Raw genomic sequence first — 17,777 nt, 5'->3', positions numbered from 1 at the left:
TATGACGACTCCTTGGTAAAAGGAATTGTCTAAGTGCATGTATTTCAACATGCGTCATGTATGTTGTCCCATGTATGCTAAGTGTTTGTAGAAATGCATGAATGATCTAAAGTGTAACTGATTACACTTGTTGCGGGCGTTGAGAAGTGATTCTCAATACTCCTATGGATGCGCATGTTTTCCTTTATGCAGTTACATTCCAAGTTATTTAAATTCAAGCATCTCCTATGCTTACATTTATGTTAAGTTGATATTCTTCAGATGTGTATGTACCATGATTTGAGTTGTTGATCCATTACTGCTTTACATTCCATATGAATATCTGTAGTTGTGTAAGGTGTTTGGGACTATGCCTTAGTCCAGGAAATCGGTAATTGACCCTATATACGTGATTGAGATTGCTTTCGCCACGTAAGACATATTAGACGAACCCGAGTCGTATTAGAGTTGTCGGCAGTGGTTTGGCCACGCGGAGTGTTTGCGCACTCTATGTCGCTCAATTCAACGTGCGCTCGTGCTAGTCGAGTTCGTCAAGTAACCCGATTGTCCGATGTATGTTAACCACGTATGGATGCTACTGCTTGAATGTAGGGTACCGAACTTACCAGTGAAATCCTAATAACCATGGTACCTGATCCGCTAAGACTCATGAGCCGGACATGGTGGTATGGGACACCGTGGTCGAGCTGTCGGCCTACGCTGGGGTGACGAGCCTCCCCGTAGTGACCAATGAGCAACTAAACTCGTGAGCCGATTATGGTGGTATGGGACACTATATTCGTGCTGTCGGCCTACATTGATTGGTGACGAGCCCTTTGTAGTGACCTCGAGCATACCTGGATACCGCAAGGAGGTGACGAGCCGATCTGTGGTAGTAAGGGCATGAAAGGCGTGCGTTGATTGGTGACGAGCCCTTTGCTACGACCTCAACTATATGATCGTATGAGATATCTAGGATTGACGACCCTAGTATGGATCACTGTTTGGATGGTGATATGAGGAAGGTATCTTAGCTTCCCAATCCTGTTGTGTGAAATGGACTAATAACAACTTGGTAATCATATCCATGCACCGCATTTGCATGTGCTTTGTAGATGTGGCACACTTTGAGGCGATGTCATGCTTAACGTAAGATGAAGACGCTGAGGGTGTACGCGTGAGGGCACGCATCATATTGCATTCATCCTTGCATTAACAAGAGTACTTAGGATTTAATTACTTATCCTGCTTTATCATTACTGTTTGATTGAACTGATAACATGTTAACCAATGCCTTATTGTTCCACTGAGTTGATCACTCACTCCCACGTTTCTGGGGCGGTGTTGCACACCCACCAGACTCTGTCTTAGGCCCTGATGTTGCAGATGTGGATGCGACGTCTGAGGCAGAGCGGGAGCTGGATGACGACGAGGCTGCCTTCTCCTATATGCAGTTTTCAGACGGGTTCTAGCGAGCCTCTGTCTGACGCGCGGGATTTCTGGGATATATTTTGGGGACTGAAATGATGTAACTTGATACTTAAATTTTGATAAATAACACTTTCACATGATCTGGATTGTATATGTAATTCAGGGATTTACACTTGTACACATTTTACTATAAGTCTTCCGCTTGCTTTATTCACTTATCCCTGAATCATATCTGTGTTTTGGCTTAATCTGTTCCATGTTTTATGCACTAATACAGTCAACATACATTCATCATTAAATATGTTGCATAAGTGATGTCTTGGAACTCGGGAGCTGAGTTATGCTCGACCCCCGAATTTCAGGGCGTTATAAGTTGGTATCAGAGCATGATCTGGATTAAACCGGACCTGGGTTATGGTCACACACTGCACATTGTCGCCACTATAGTGTATTTGGGTGCGGGTCTATCATCGCTTTGTGTTTGTGCTCCGTAGCTTCTATCGGCGAAAGTTTCTTGAAAACCTTTGCCGAGATCGAGTCTGTACTCTTAATTGATCACACACAGTGACCCGAAACCTTTCCTAGACCCTCTATTAATGAGTGTAGACGGTCTATCTTTCTTTTTTTCATCTTAAACCTTCCAGAAATCGCTGTTTGAACCAGATTTCTGTCAGAATGACCCGATAGGCTTCAATCTACGCAAGGGGCCATTTGGGGCATTTTCAGTGGGGCCCAGGGGGGGAACCACTCATTTTGGACCAAAGGGGACCAGGAGGGCCTCACCAAATCGGCGAGGCATCGCCGATATGTCCAGAGACCGGCGATGCCATCGCCGGTTCGGCGAGGGATCGCCGGTCAGCGGGTCAGCGGGCTTGGAGGGCCGATCGTCCATAGGCCTTGTGTGGCCCACCCCTCCACGGTTTTCATTTTAAAACCCTTTCTTTTACCTATTTCCTTCACAAAACCCACCTCCAAGCTTTCCTTTTCTTCCAAAACCTCTCCAAACTCTCTCAAATCTATCCCAAATCTTCATCTTCCTCCCATTTTCGTGCAAACCCATCACCCTATTCTCAAATCTTCCATTCCATTGCTGATTTCTTCTTTTTCCCTTCTCATTTGAGCCCTTTCATTCCCTATTTGGCTAAAGTTGTGTGGAAGCTTCACCATCTTCCTATTTCTCTCTTTCTCTCATTTCTGATGGCCCTCTTTGAGATTGTGACGGCCATCTTTTCCATTTCTTCCCTTCTTTCCTTGATGGGGAAGAAGAGAGCGCCCGTGGATGAAGCCGGGCCGAGCTGCCCAACCCGTGCACGGAGGCCGAGAGGTGCCGCCGCTAGCACGTCCGCCACGCGCGAGTTCCAGACGAAGCGGGACCTCGATCCACGAGCTCCTGTCAGTAGAACCTTGTTGGCAGAATTGTCGCATGGAGTCTATGAGAGGCGTAGAGTCCTTTTTGAGGCTCATGTTGATCCGCGGCTCTTTGGTGAGTTCTTCTTGTTGAAGCGCCTTGAAGGGGCTGGTTGGGGTCCCTTGTTCGAAGGTGAGTATCGCGCGAATGCTAGCACTGTTCGGGCCTTCTATGCCAACATTCTGGAGCCTTCGCTAGATCCTCTGCAGTTTAAGATTCCTTGTGGTAGCGGTCGAGTTGAAATTGTCAATGTTGCTTTGATATCCCGACTCTTGAAGGTGCCACTTGGGGAAGTGCATGCCAGCGAGAAGAATGTGGACAGTGTGCGCGAGAGGGATCGTCGCACCCGATCCTTGTGTGGTCGTCTGGTTGAATGGCAGCCGAATAGGAGTCTTCTGGCTTCTTTCATGACGGACGACTTCCGTTTGCTTCACCACATCTTTACGTTCAATGTATACCCAAGGTGGAGCAACCGCAGCGAGTGTACGTGCCTGATGGTGGATTTCCTATATCAGGTGGGGCAGGATGCGAAGTTGTGTGTGCCGACATACGTCCTACGTCAGATTATTCTCATCGCTCGTTCGAGTAGAAGGACCGAGTCGCTTCCCTTTGGCCGCCTCATTTGCAAGATCGCACATGAGTTTGGCTATAGGCTTGGAGCTGAGAAACCGGTCCTTGTTCGCCATATCAATTTGAGGACTCTCAATCTGATGGAGGTTGGTTCTGGTCGGCTTGCCTCAGAGGGTGAGGCTGAGTCTGAGAGTGGTGATGATGAGAGTTATGCTGAAGGCGGTGCGGAGTCTGGGGAAGAAGCAGAGCAAGACGAGGAAGAGATTGAGGCACAGGATTCGAGTGATAGCTCTCCTCCTGTGGTGCCAGAGCAGGGCGCAGAGTAGACTGCCAGAGATGCCCGTCTTATACGGCTTGAAGAAGGGCAAGCTGCTTTACGCTAGGAGATGGTTGATCTTCGAGGCTTTGTTAAGCATAAGTTTAAGAAGATGTCTCGGACTTTGAAGTCTATCCTGTGTTGCTTGCAGGATAAGGGTGCTCCGCCTCCATCTCCTGATTCCGACGAGTAGCATCGTCGTGGCCGTCTTTGCTTTGTTGTGTTTTTCTTTTTGTGTGTAGCCGTTGTTGGCTTGTAGTTGGAGTTGTTGTAGTTGTTGTAGCTGTTAGTGGTTGTTGTTGTTGTGGTTGTTTGTAGTGTTAGGTGTTGTTGTTTCATGCTTTCCTAGTCGTGATTCATGTATTGCTGCACTACTTGTATTGCGACGATTTTGATTAATGGAATGCATGTTGTTTGTCTTTGGAGTTGTGTTGTGCTGTGCTGTGTTGTTGTGTGGATGGATTATGTGACTTAGAATCTGACAGGTTGCATCCTTTGATTGAATGTAGGGATGCCTCCTAAGGGTTCGAAGACTTCGGCCCGTCTCTCTCTGATTGAGTCGCTTGCTGGGGTTCCTCCCTTGAGCGATAGCCATTCAGATCCGCAGGCGGGTCCATCTAGGGCCGGTGTTGGGTTGACACCGATGGCTACTCCAGTCACACCCTCGGTTCCTGAGCCGAGCCATGCACCTTCTTCTGCTTCGCCTGTTGATAGGTTTGAGCAGATGATGTTGTTGATGCAGCAGCAGCAGTATCAGCAGCAGCAGCAGCAGGAGTTCCTCTCCTCCATGGCTGGCATCTTCGCTCAGTCAGTAGGGGCGACTCCACCTGTTTCACCTATGCCTCCATCTGGGAGTGCTAGTGCCAGTGTCAGTGCCAGCGGCACATTCGAGCGATTCCAACGCTTGCGACCTCCTACTTTTGCGGGTTCTCATAGACCCGAGGAGGCCGAGTATTGGATTGACCGCATCTCTAAGATGCTGAGACCGTTGCACTGCTCTGAGGTCGAGCAGGTCGAGCTTGCCACCTTCATGTTTGAGAAGGAGGCCAGTTTGTGGTGGGACAGTGTGCTTCGCACTGTCGAGGAGGACTTCGTGTGGTTGTGGCAGGCGTTTGAGGCGCGCTTCCACGAGAAGTATTTTCCGGTGACGTACCGACACGAGAAGGAGAGTGAGTTCCTTCGCCTCCGCCAGGGAGGGTTATCGGTTACGGAGTATGAGAACCGGTTTACTGAGTTGGGGTGGTATGTTCCTTTGATCCTGGGTGATCAGCCGATGAGGATGCGGCATTTTTCTGAGGGGCTGCGGTCTGAGATCCGATCGAAGATTTGCTGTGCCAGCATTTCTTCATATGCGGAGCTGGTGGGCATGTCTTTGCGAGCAGAGCAGGACGGAGATAGAGCGTCCCGCATGCGAGCACCGATGCCTCCTAGGCCGCGACCGGACTTTCAGGGTGCACCTTTCCTCGGCAAGAGGCCGCGAGTTGATTCTCCTCCTAGGCGTTCAGCGCCGCCCGCTCAGCAGATGAGAGCTGATCTGAGATGTTCTTATTGTGGGAAGGTGGGGCACTTGGACCGTTTCTGCTTCTCCCGTATGCGAGCAGGTGGTTTTACTCCACCGCAGAGGGTTAGCCGTCCGATGCCTCAGGTGATTTCTCCTCCTCCTCTTCGATCAGTGCCAGCTCATCCATCCTTCAGACCTGCAGTTCCTGGTTTCAGGCCACCTCAGCGGCCCATGGTTCCTCCGCCGAATCGTCAGCAGCAGGCTCGTGTTCATGCGCTTTCAGCTGAAGCACCTATGTCTGACTTGGTGCCGAGGTCCTTTGAGGTGACAGCGCATATAGAAGGTATTCCCGTTTCTGTGCTAGTGGATACAGGGTCCACTACTTCTCTTATTTCTTATGCGGCAGTTAGGCGTTTGGGTTTGAGATCTGTTCCTATGCCTGGAGTGACGCTTACTACCACTACGGGGATGTCCTCTGCTTTGGGCAAGCGTTGTTTGGATTGTTTGGTCGATCTGGAAAGTGGATCGATCCATGTTGATTTGCTAGTCGCACCGCTTTATCACTACGATGTTATTATGGGTATGGATTGGCTCACGAGGATGCGAGCTGAGATTGATTGTGAAGCGAGATCAGTGACGATCCATGGACCTGAGGGCGAGACTGTTACTTTCCCAGTTCAGGTCAGTTACCCTATTCGTATTGATTTTTATTCTTCTTTGTTGGAGAGTTTGGCCGAGTCGGCGTTGGTTAGTACGCCGGTAGTTCAGGAGTTTGAAGATGTGTTTGAGTCGATTCCTGGATTACCTCCTCAGCATGAGATTGATTTTGCTATCGATCTTATGCCTGGTGCGACGCCCATTTCTTTACCCACCTATCGGATGCCTCCGAGTGAAATGGAGGAGTTGGGGAAGCAGATAGATGGTTTGCTGGAATTGGGTTTTATTCGGCCCAGTGTGTCTCCTTGGGGAGCACCTATTTTGTTTGTGAAGAAGAAGGATGGTTCCTTGCGATTGTGTATTGATTATCGCAGGCTTAATCTAGTAACTGTGAAGAATAAGTACCCTTTGCCCAGGATTGATGATCTGTTTGATCAGTTGAAGGGGGCACGGTACTTTTCGAAGGTTGATCTGCAGTCAGGGTATCATCATCAAGGATAGGGACATGCAGAAGACCGCTTTTAGGACCAGCTTTGGTCATTATGAGTTCCTTGTGATGTCGTTCGGTCTGACGAACACACCGGCCGTGTTCATGGATCTGATGAACAGGATGTTTCGGCCTTTCCTGTTTCGATTCGTCATTGTCTTCATCGATGACATTTTGATTTATTCGACGAGCCGGCCAGAGCACGAGGAGCACTTAAGAGCGGTTTTGGGTACTCTCAGGGAGCATCAGCTTTTCGCACAGTTCAAGAAGTGTGATTTCTGAAAAGAGGAAGTCAAGTTCCTAGGACATGTGGTGTCCAAGGACGGGATAGCCGTTGACCTTGCCAAGGTAGCTACAGTGCAGGAAGCCCGGTTCGGTTATCGAGGTGAGGAGTTTTCTTCGCCTTGCAGCTATTATCGACGCTTTATTCAGAACTTCTCGAAGATTGCCGACCGTTGTCGCAGCTACACCGAAGGATTTGAAGTTTGCTTGGAGTGAGCAGCGGAGTTAGCTTTAAGAGCTCAAGGACAAGTTGACGTCCGCCCGTGCTAGTATTGCAGAGCAAGGGGTTAAGTATATTATATATACCGACGCCTCTCGTGGGTCTCGGTTGTGTCCTTATGCAGAAGGACAGGGTGATTGCTTATGCTTCGCGTCAGTTAAGGAAACACGAAGAGAATTACCCTACGCACGACCTGGAATTGGCAGCTGTCATCTTCGCATTAAAGCTTTGGAGACATTACCTCTATGGTGAGGAGTTCGAGCTCTTTGCGACCACAAGAGCCTTAAGTATATTTTCACGCAGCGTGATTTGAATATGAGGCAGCGCAGATGGATGGAAACATTGAAGGACTTCAAGTTCGATGTTTCTTACCATCCTGGTAAGGCGAACCTTGTGGCAGATGCGTTGAGTCGCAAGAAGGCTTTGGAGTTTGCGGCTCCGCTGATGATAGCAGAGTGGGAGATGTTGGAGTTCGTGCGCGATTTTGAGCAGAAGCTTACGGTGGTTGAGCCGTATGAGGTTATCGCACACATTCGTGTACAGCCCGTTATCGACGAGAGGATCATTGCAGCTCAGGCAGATGATGAGCTTTTGATGAAGATGAGGCAGCGGGTTGGTACAGATGAGAGCTCCGACTGGAGTGTTAGTTCTGATGGGGGCCTACGTTTTCGTGGCCGGTTATGTGTTCCTGACATCCCTGACTTGAGACGTGAGGTTCTCGAGTTAGCCCATAGTTCTAAACTTGCGATGCATCCCGGTAGCACGAAGATGTATCAGGATATGAAGAGGTCTTATTGGTGGGACAATATGAAGGTCCAGATTGCTGAATTTGTTTCTCGTTGTCTCACATGCCAGCAGGTCAAGGCAGAGCATCGCCGACCTCCTGGGTTGTTGCAGCCCATGCCCATAGCTGAATGGAAGTGGGATTTCATCTCTATGATTTTATTTCTGGGTTGCCGAGGACGAGAAAGGGATTTGATTCTATTTGGGTGATCGTCGATCGATTAACGAAGTCGGCGCATTTCTTACCGATCAGAGTCACTTACTCTGCAGACGAGTTGGCTAGGTTGTATATCAAGGAGATAGTGCGTCTGCATGGAGTTCCCCTGGAGATTGTGTCTGATAGAGACACGCGTTTTACATCTATCTTCTGGACTCGTATCCAGGAAGCGATGGGTGTGAAACTGAAGTTCAGCACCGCGTTTCATCCGCAAACAGATGGGCAGACGGAGCGCGTGAATCAAGTCCTGGAGGATATGTTGCGAGCTTGTGTCTTGGATTTCAAAGACAGTTGGGATGATTGTCTTCAGTATGCAGAGTTCGCGTATAATAATAGTTTCCAGGCGAGTATCGGCATGGCTCCCTATGAGGCGTTGTATGGTCGCCCGTGCAGAGCACCACACTGTTGGGCAGAAATTGGTGAGCGTAGTTTGCTTGGCCCAGAGTTGGTGCAGGTGACTTCAGAGAAGGTTGACATCATTCGACGTCGACTTCTAGCAGCGCAGAGCAGGCAGAAGAGTTATGCTGATACGAGGCGTCGACCGCTTGAGTTTGTAGTGGGAGATCATGTGTTTCTGAAGGTCTCTCCTATGAAGGGAGTTCTGCGGTTCGGTAAGAAGGGGAAGCTGACGCCGAGATTTATTGGTCCATTTCAAGTTCTGGATTGAGTGGGAGCGGTAGCATACCGCCTTGCTTTGCCCACACCTCTTGCGGACGTGCATAACGTATTTTATGTTTCTATGCTGAAGAAGTACGTTCCTGATCCTTCGCATATTATCAGTTGGGAGCAAGTGCAGTTGAGTAAGGATGCCACTTATGTGCTGCGACCGACGCGTATTCTGGATAGGAAGGAGCAGGTATTGCGTAGCAAGGTTATCCCTCTTGTGAAGGTGCTATGGACGCATCATGGTGTGGAAGAGGCTACTTGGGAATCTGAAGCTGAGGTCAGGAAGACCTACCCTCTGATCCTCGAGGATTATATGAAGGTATGAATTTCGAGGACGAAATTTTCTTTAAGGGGGGTAGATTGTAACGACCTTGGATTTTCTTGTGCTAATCTTTCCTTAAGTAGTTGTTTTGGGGTAATTAGCGCTTTACTCGATTGCTTGTGAAATCTGCATCAATCACTTTAAATTGTATCTGCATGGCTCAAAACGTGTAGATTAGTGAGCGCTACGTTACTCAGATCCGGGATCCATCGCTAAATCCAGTTGTTCTGGGGAATTTTTGGAAGATCTGGATCGGACCTGGACCGCGCGTCGAAAGTCCGATGGCGATGATCTTAGGCTGTTGCGGTCACCGAGTTGGGCTTGATCTTCACCTCGAAAATCAAGTCGATCCGATGTTCTGGGTCGATTTGCTTGAGTTTGGAGTGAAGAGTGTGAGAACGGTTGGAATTTATTAAGCTTTTATTGAAATCTGAGTCGTGTCGCTTGCGCGACGATTTTAAGCATTCTGACCGTTGGATTCTGACCCAATTTCACCCTCTGATCAGGATGGTTGGCCCAGGCATATCCTAGTGCTTGTGGACCTGATCGAGTTTCCGTGACCGTTGAATTGAGTGTGGTCCGCCACGGCTGATCTGAAGAGCCGGTCGGTATGAAATCTCAGCCTGACCTAGATCCATGGTCAGTGAGCTTAAGTCCGACCTTTCGTGGTTATAGGCCCACCAGAAGTGCTTCGTTGGATCGAGAAAGGCTTACTTTGGTTATAACCTAAGTATACCTTGACCCTGGGGTTATTTCCATCATTTTAAGGCCTATATATAGTCCTTAAACCCTAGCTCTCATTTCCATATGATTTTCTCTAACCCTAGCTTGGAAAGAGAGTGGAAGAGAGAGAGAAAGTGAGAGAGATAAGTTGGTGAATTGTCTTGGTTTCTTCCTTGTTCTTCTTCATCTTCGAACCTTCACTTTGAATCGTTCTTCTGACGATTCCGAGTTCCTTTGGGGTAAGTTAACCTAACCCTAACCTGTGTTAGAGCTTAGACTAGACTTGGTGTTGTTGTATCTCATTTCTATCCTTATTTTAGGGTATTCTAGCGTCGTTGACGAAGACAACTCGTCTAAATCAGCTCGGCGGTTCTTTCTTCGCTTAAGGTGCGGACTTTAAGTGTATAGGTTATGGTTTTCAAGGCTTTCAATCCCAGTTAGTGATTTATTCTCGTTATGGATGAGATTTCACATGCCAAATGTTATGTTTACATTGCTTTCCTGATATGCATGTGCTATATTGAGATTTGTGTATTCTATGTGTATTTATAAAGTACCGTATACGTATAAAATACGCATTTGTGTTTGCCATGATTATTTGTCATGTATGTATGCTAGATGCATGTATGACGACTCCTTGGTAAAAGGAATTGTCTAAGTGCATGTATTTCAACATGCGTCATGTATGTTGTCCCATGTATGCTAAGTGTTTGTAGAAATGCATGAATGATCTAAAGTGTAACTGATTACACTTGTTGCGGGCGTTGAGAAGTGATTCTCAATACTCCTATGGATGCGCATGTTTTCCTTTATGCAGTTACATTCCAAGTTATTTAAATTCAAGCATCTCCTATGCTTACATTTATATTAAGTTGATATTCTTCAGATGTGTATGTACCATGATTTGAGTTGTTGATCCATTACTGCTTTACATTCCATATGAATATCTGTAGTTGTGTAAGGTGTTTGGGACTATGCCTTAGTCCAGGAAATCTGTAATTGACCCTATATACGTGATTGAGATTGCTTTCGCCACGTAAGACGTATTAGACGAACCCGAGTCGTATTAGAGTTGTCGGCAGTGGTTTGGCCACGCGGAGTGTTTGCGCACTCTATGTCGCTCAATTCAACGTGCGCTCGTGCTAGTCGAGTTCGTCAAGTAACCCGATTGTCCGATGTATGTTAACCACGTATGGATGCTACTGCTTGAATCTAGGGTACCGAACTTACCAGTGAAATCCTAATAACCATGGTACCTGATCCGCTAAGACTCATGAGCCGGACATGGTGGTATAGGACACCGTGGTCGAGCTGTCGGCCTACGCTGGGGTGACGAGCCTCCCCGTAGTGACCAATGAGCAACTAAACTCGTGAGCCGATTATGGTGGTATGGGACACTATATTTGTGCTGTCGGCCTACATTGATTGGTGACGAGCCCTTTGTAGTGACCTCGAGCATACCTGGATACCGCAAGGAGGTGACGAGCCGATCTGTGGTAGTAAGGGCATGAAAGGCGTGCGTTGATTGGTGACGAGCCCTTTGCTACGACCTCAACTATATGATCGTATGAGATATCTAGGATTGACGACCCTAGTATGGATCACTGTTTGGATGGTGATATGAGGAAGGTATCTTAGCTTCCCAATCCTGTTGTGTGAAATGGACTAATAACAACTTGGTAATCATATCCATGCACCGCATTTGCATGTGCTTTGTAGATGTGGCGCACTTTGAGGCGATGTCATGCGTAACGTAAGATGAAGACGCTGAGGGTGTACGCGTGAGGGCACGCATCATATTGCATTCATCCTTGCATTAACAAGAGTACTTAGGATTTAATTACTTATCCTGCTTTATCATTACTGTTTGATTGAACTGATAACATGTTAACCAGTGCCTTATTGTTCCACTGAGTTGATCACTCACTCCCACGTTTCTGGGGCGGTGTTGCACACCCACCAGACTCTGTCTTAGGCCCTGATGTTGCAGATGTGGATGCGACGTCTGAGGCAGAGCGGGAGCTGGATGACGACGAGGCTGCCTTCTCCTATATGCAGTTTTCAGAAGGGTTCTAGCGAGCCTCGGTCTGATGCGCGGGATTTCTGGGATATATTTTGGGGACTGCAATGATGTAACTTGATACTTAAATTTTGATAAATAACACTTTCACATGATCTGGATTGTATATGTAATTCAGGGATTTACACTTGTACACATTTTACTATAAGTCTTCCGCTTGCTTTATTCACTTATCCCTGAATCATATCTGTGTTTTGGCTTAATCTGTTCCATGTTTTATGCACTAATACAGTCAACATACATTCATCATTAAATATGTTGCATAAGTGATGTCTTGGAACTCGGGAGCTGAGTTATGCTCGACCCCCGAATTTCAGGGCGTTACATAGTATCACTGAGTTTATCAATCACTCCCATCCTGAGATGGTGTTTTAAAACACCAACCAGACTCTGTTGTAGATACAGGTGAGGACAAAGTCTATGCGGCTGAGTTCGACTTTGTAGATGGGGAGGAGGAATTCTCTTATGTTCAGCTATCAGTCGGGTCCTCGTAGACCTTGTACTGATTCGATGGGATTATAGGGTTACATGGATTAGTAGGACATTTACATTTTAACATTTTGTATATTTTGAAACAAACCTTGTATATTAAACCCTGTTAAATCATCATATTCTGTAGTTTGTAAAATGTTTACTGTTCAGATATATATGTATTTCAATCTTCCGCTTGCTAAATTTAATTATATCTGGAGTATGATATGTTGTTTTAGTATAATCTCACTCGTGTTTAATGCATTGATATGGACAACATCTAAACATCATTATCCATGTTGCATAAGTGACATGTTGGATCTTAAGAGTAGAGTTTTGCTCGACCCTCGAAATCCGGGGCGTTACACCTAATCATGGGAAAATGGATGGATGAGGTGCATCCCTCAAATGTACAGCCAAGTAGGGTCCACATGAGTGGCCCACCAACCCAAAAACCAAGATGATATTTTTATTTTCCCTCCATGCGAGACTGCTGGATGGTCCCAACCATTGGACCGCCTAGGCCCCTTGGGCCCAGCCTAGAGGCGTTTCACCAAGGCTGGATGGTGTGGATACATCTATACATCAAGGTGGGGTCCACACATCAGTGGACCACCCCACTATAATGGGAAAAAATCAAGTTGGAATACATGGTTAAACTCCATTCAGCCAGTTAACAAATGGGCCTGGAAAAATCTGGACAGTAGCATGGTGCTGCACATTACAGCCCATAAGGCTTGCTGGATGGTGAACATTCATCACATGCACCATGATATGGCCTACCTGAGTGGGCCACAAGGACCCCAAACCAGGCTTATATTTTTATTTCTCCTTGCATGCCAAACTGGACAGCAAGGTGGGCCGTCCAACGTCTAAAAAATGGACAGCAAGGTCATCCCACCCTGCTGGACGGTCTGGGCATGCTGAGCACACCAGGTGGGCCACGTCCATCAGGGAAATAGGAGGGAAGGAGATAGAAGGGAAGAGAGAAATAGAGAGAAACACAGCTATGGGAGGGCTCCACCATTATGAGCTCCTCCTAATGATTCAAACCATACATCAAATGGGTCCCATCCATGCATGGGCCCTTACATTAGAAATCTACGGTGGGGATTCCATCCCCACCATGAAATCAAGGGTTTAGATGACCCCTCAATGATACAGATTTAAGTAAAACATCACGTTGGGGTCCATGGAGGATGGCCCCATCATAGCATGTGCATGCAACAAAGGTGGGCCATTGGCCACACCTAGGGATCAAAATAAGATCCTCACCATTAATTGGTGGGTCGTACTTGCCCCATGCTAAAAGAGTTAGGAATCTAAACAAGAAAACAACAAATCTAATCTTAGGAAGGCACCTACCTCTACTCTTCTTCTTCTTCTTCTTCTTCTACCCTTGGGTTCTCTAGCTTCAATAGAGGTGTTCTAATCATGGAGATGGGCTATGGACGGTTGGATTGGGTGGGTTCAAGTTTGAAAGTGGCTAAAAATGGAGGGCTCTCATGGACGTTGGGAGCTCTTGCTAGCAAGGAAATGAGGAAGAAGAGAGGGAGGAAGAGAGGTAAATGAAGGGAATGATTGCATTGTAAGACTATGATTACACATGTAAGAGGCTAGGCATGCTTGCCATAATTGCTAGCATGCTTGGGATAGAGTAGGTTAATGTCACCCCTAGGCTAGTGGCCTAGGATGACATCATCCTATGATGACTTTCTAGGGATGCACTTTATCTGGAAATCCACGGCCCCACAACATGCGGTCCACGGTTGGGATAATACGCGGGCCATATCTCTCAATCTAAGCATCGCATTGGTGCATGAGACACAATGTTAGAACCGTAGAGACGGCGCGGTCGCAATGGCATAGGTCTCAGGTTTACAGGATGCGACTTAAGGTCGCTCGCAAACGCTGTCTACAAGTCATGGGTTGCTGGAATTCAATAGGGAGGATCGCGGGACCCTAAGGAACAACGAGAAAATAGGACACAGGCCTTACAAAATCAAAGGAAAGGGGAGGAATTTATGTTTTAAAAGAGGAATATGTAAATACAAGATTGGCCAAACTCACAAGAAAAGTCGAAGCCATGGAACTTAAGAAGGTAGAACCTGAAAAGGCGGAAGTTGTTTATGGTATTTGTACTTACAACATACATACAACTGAGAATTGCCCAACAATTCCTGCTTTTCAAGAGATATTGAATGAGGAATCAAATGCCATAAACAACTACCAGAGACCTTTTAGTGCACCCACCTCAAATACATATAACTCAAGTTAGAGGAACCATCCGAATTTCAGTTGGAGGAATGGACAAATTGCTTCTCCTCAAGGGATCCTTAACTAATTTTTGAATCAAAGGAAACCTCAAGAGGATCTAGTCTTAAAACATATTCAAAATAAAGAGCTTTTTAATCAGGGTATGCTATAAGCCTTTCAACACCTTACAAAGGGCATACAAGGACTTGAGACAAAAAATTAGATTGGGGAAAAAGGGATCCTTTCGGTCCAACCTCTACCCAATCCAAAACCACAATATGAAATAAGTGACTCAAGCTCTTCAAATCAAATGGAGCAGGCTAAGTCTATCACCACTCTTAGGAGTGGGAAAATTATTGACAAAATTATTTCGTCGAGGGCTAAAAAGCCTAAGGACCTGGAAGAAACTGAGAATGATAAACCTAGCAATGCTCCACTAGATTAGAACCGAAACCTCAAAGTAAGCCAATTGTGTCATTCCTTCAACGGTTGATTGCACCAAAACCTCTAGCTAACTCACCGGATATTCTAGAGGTGTTAAAACAAGTGAAGGTTAACATTCCTCTACTAGATGTCGTTAAACAAATTCCTTCATGTGCCAAATTTCTGAAAGATCTATGTACTACTAAAAGACAACAAAACATACAAAAGAAAAAAATTCTGACAGAAAAGGTGAGTGCCATCCTTAAGCAAGATGTTTCACAAAAATATAAAGATCTTGGTATCCCAACTATCACTTGTATAATTGGGAATCACCATATTGAGGATGCACTTCTTGACTTGAGGGTGAGTGTAAATATGATCCCTTACTCAGTTTACGAACAATTAGGTCTAAGTGAATTAAACTCATCCGAACCACATTAAAACTTGTTGATTGCTCAGTCCGTGTATAGGGAGGGATGATCGAAGATGTGTTGGTACGAGTTGATAAATTCTACTATCCAGTTGACTTTATTGTCTTAGATACTCAACTCATCGTAGGTATGAGCATTCAAATTCCCATCATCCTTGGTCGTACATTTCTTGCTACATTAAACGCAATCATTAATTGTAGGAATGAAATCATGAATTTATCTTTTGGAAATATGACATTGGAGCTCAACATCTTTTTCAATATAAGCAAATAGGCAGAGGATGATGATGATAACCACGATATTAATATGATCAATTCTTTCATGGAAGATAGAGCACTCCTAACTCTATACTCTTAACCCTCTAGAGATGTGTTTAGCCCACTCCCCTGATTTAGATGATAACATGATTAGGGAGATGGATGACTTGCCCGATGTTATGCTGATACTTGAAGTTAACCGGTGAATGCCACAATTTGAGAAATTGCCCCTAACCTATGTAGTGTCTCTACCATTTTTCCTCAAAGCACCGAAGCTTGACCTAAAACCTTTGCCCGCTGATCTTAAATATATCTATTTAAGTCAAGATAAGACATACCCGGTGGTGATTTCTTCCCACCTTGAGAAGGAACAGGAGAGTGTGCTTATTTTCACTCTCATTGAGCATAAAGAAGCCCTTGGATGATCGATTACGGACATCAAGGGAATTGATCCTTTGGTTTGTACTCACCGCATCTATCTTGAGGATAATACGAAAACCTCCCGGCAACCACAAAGTTGATTAAATCCAAACATGAAGGCAATGGTTAAGGTTGAGGTACTTAAGTTGTTAGATGTGGGTATCATATACCCTATATCTAACAGTCAATGAGTGAGTCCAACTCAGGTAGTTACCAAGTAGTCCGGAATCACCATCATAGCCAATGTCGACAATGAACTCGTGCCAACTAGAGTTACTGTTGGTTGTAGAATATATTTTGGAAAGGCTAGCTGGCCAATCTTACTATTACTTCCTTGACGGGTATTCGGGCTAAAATCAGATAGAGATAGCCCTTGAAGATCAAGAAAAGACGACATTCACATGTCCCCTTGACAACTTTGCTTACCAAAGAATGTCATTCGGACCGTGTAACACCCCTGCCACCTTTCAGGGATGAATGTTGAGTATATTTTTTGACATGGTGGGGAAATATTTAGAGGTCTTTATGGATGACTTCTTTATTTTTAGTCCATCCTTCAGCGAGTTTCTGAAAAATCTTTAAAATGTGCTGAAGCAATGAGAAGAAAAGAATTTGGTCCTAAATTGGGAAAAATGTCATTTCATGGTTCCTAAGGGAATTGTTCTTGGACACCTAATTTCATCTAAGGGAATTAAGGTAGACAAAGCAAAAAATTGATCTTATCTCTAACCTACCTCCACCCAAGAGCATACGTGACATGTGATCCTTCCTAGGACATACTAGATTTTATAGACGATTCTTAAAGGACATTAATAATCTCTCTCATCCTTTATGCAATATACTTCAAAAGAATGCACCTTACGAGTGGACTGAGCAATGTCAAGAAGCATTCACTAAGCTTAAGTCTATGTTGACAACCTCACCCATCATGCAACCACCCGATTGGAGCATCCTTTTGAGATTATGTGTTGTCACGCCCCAAACCCGGAGATCGGACTCATAGGAATCACTATCGCCGAATCCGGTGCCGATAGCCTCCGTAGTACCCCATTCTCGGCTCCCAGCGTCTATACGCCAGATTTCGATCCTAGGATCCTACAAGGAGGATTTTCCAATGTACATTTTTCTCGTAAGAAGCATAACTACAAATTTACCCAAATCACAAAGGCAACATCATCATCACATATCTGAAAAGGCCGAGCTATATGTCCTAGAGGGGGGGTGAATAGGACTATGCCAAATTAAAATGATAACAACGGAAATTAAAAAATTAAAGGAAAGATAGTACTATAATCAATTCACAATACTGAAATGTAAAGCAACCTCAAATGTATGAGTATTGAGAGATTAATACAAATGTTGTTCTAAGGATAACCTTACACCAAAAACCAAGGTTTATGGTAAGACAACCTGATTCCTAGAAAGGTCTTTGTATCAAAAACTAAAACTTGATATAGAGGAATAAATAAATAAATAGCAAGGAAATGAAATCTAAGCTATTACAACATTCCCCATAATGCTTGAAATGTAAAAGATTACAACATTTACATCCACAAATACATTCCATAATATTGAATGATAAAAGATATAGAAATTAAACCACACATCCAAACACAAAGAATTATAGTGGTTCGCCTGTGTGTACACTAATTGCTAAACAATAGCCACACAGCTACTCCACTCCTACTATCCTCACACAGTGGATATTAGCGTTCACTATGAAAATATGTTTTTCCAGGTTCACCTAAAACCCTCACAATTGTGTCTTTTAAGTGGGCTTACATAATTCAAAAACCTCACACTCAGAGTTTTCTGGAACTCCTCAGATAACCAAAACAATGAGATTTTTCTGGCTCAATCTTAAAAGGAACCAAAAA

This window comes from Magnolia sinica, chromosome 9 (assembly GCF_029962835.1).
Source record: "Magnolia sinica isolate HGM2019 chromosome 9, MsV1, whole genome shotgun sequence".
Taxonomy (NCBI): Eukaryota; Viridiplantae; Streptophyta; class Magnoliopsida; order Magnoliales; family Magnoliaceae; genus Magnolia; species Magnolia sinica.
Note: the sequence above shows the minus strand (reverse complement) of the source record.